The sequence below is a fragment of the Aegilops tauschii genome, chromosome 5 (assembly GCF_002575655.3).
Source record: "Aegilops tauschii subsp. strangulata cultivar AL8/78 chromosome 5, Aet v6.0, whole genome shotgun sequence".
Classification (NCBI taxonomy): Eukaryota; Viridiplantae; Streptophyta; class Magnoliopsida; order Poales; family Poaceae; genus Aegilops; species Aegilops tauschii.
Window position 1 is genome coordinate 346,612,431 of NC_053039.3, and position 1,509 is coordinate 346,613,939.

A 1,509-nucleotide genomic window follows, 5' to 3' on the forward strand; every position below is an offset into this window, starting at 1 on the left:
GCAGCTACTTTTACTTCTATGGGAGGATGATATTTAAACCACTTCTCCTTAGGGAGATCAACATGAGCAGCAAAAGATTCACAGAAAGAAGCTACTATCTCAGAGTCAAGTCCATATTTAGTGCTAAATTTACGGAAAACATCGGTATCCATAAAAGATTTAACACAATCAAACTTAGGTGTCATACCTGAGTCCTTACCTTCGTCGAGGTCCCAATCTTCAGAGTTGCGTTTAATTCTTTCCAATAAATCCCATTTGAATTCAATAGTCTTCATCATAAAAGAGCCAGCACAAGAAGTATCGAGCATGGTGCGATTGTTATCAGAAAGCCGAGCATAATTTTTTTGAATAATTATCTCTCTTGGGAGCTCATGATTGGGGCATGAATATAACATTGATTTAAGCCTCCCCCAAGCTTGAGCGATGCTTTCTCCTTCGCGAGGCCAAAAATTATATATATAATTGCGATCACGATGAACAAGATGCATAGGATAAAACTTCTGATGAAATTCCAATTTCAATCGTTTGTAGTTCCATGATCCCATATCATCACATAGCCTATACCATGTCAATGCATCTCCCTTCAAAGATAAAGGGAAGACCTTCTTCTTAATAACATCATCGGGCACACCTGCAAGCTTAAATAATCCACAAACTTCATCCACATATATTAGGTGCTCATCAGGATGCATTGTTCCGTCTCCTGCAAAAGGATTAGCTAGCAGTTTTTCTATCATACCCGAAGGAATCTCAAAGTAGACATTTTCATTTTCAGTAGGTTCACTAGGTTGAGGAGAAACTCTTTAATCTACTGGTCGGGGTGAAGATACCCCGAACAAGCCCCTCAGAGGATTACTTTCCATAGCAACAAGTGACAGTAAATTTCAGCACACTATATAAATTTTTCCTTACCAAATTCCACCTACCAAAGGCGCTTCACTCCCCGGCAATGGCGCCAGAAAAGAGTCTTGATGACCCACAAGTATAGGGGATCTATCATAGTCCTTTCGATAAGTAAGAGTGTCGAACCCAACGAGGAGCAGAAGGAAATGATAAGCGGTTTTCAGCGAGGTATTCTCTGCAAGCACTGGAATAATAGGTAACAGATAGTTTTGCGATAAGATAATTTATAACGAGGAACAAGTAACAAAAGTAAATAAAGTGCAGCAAGGTGGCCCAATCCTTTTTGTAGCAAAGGACAAGCCTGGACAAACTCTTATATGGAGAAAAGCGCTCCCGAGGACACATGGGAATTATCGTCAAGCTAGTTTTCATCACGTTCATATGATTCGCATTCGGTACTTTGATAATTTGATATGTGGGTCGACCGGTGCTTGGGTGCTGTTCTTACTTGGACAAGCATCCCACTTATGATTAACCCCTATTGCAAGCATCCACAACTACAAAAGAAGTATTAAGGTAAACCTAACCATAGCATGAAACATATGGATCCAAATCAGCCCCTTCCGAAGCAACGCATAAACTAGGGTTTAAGCTTCTGTCACTCTA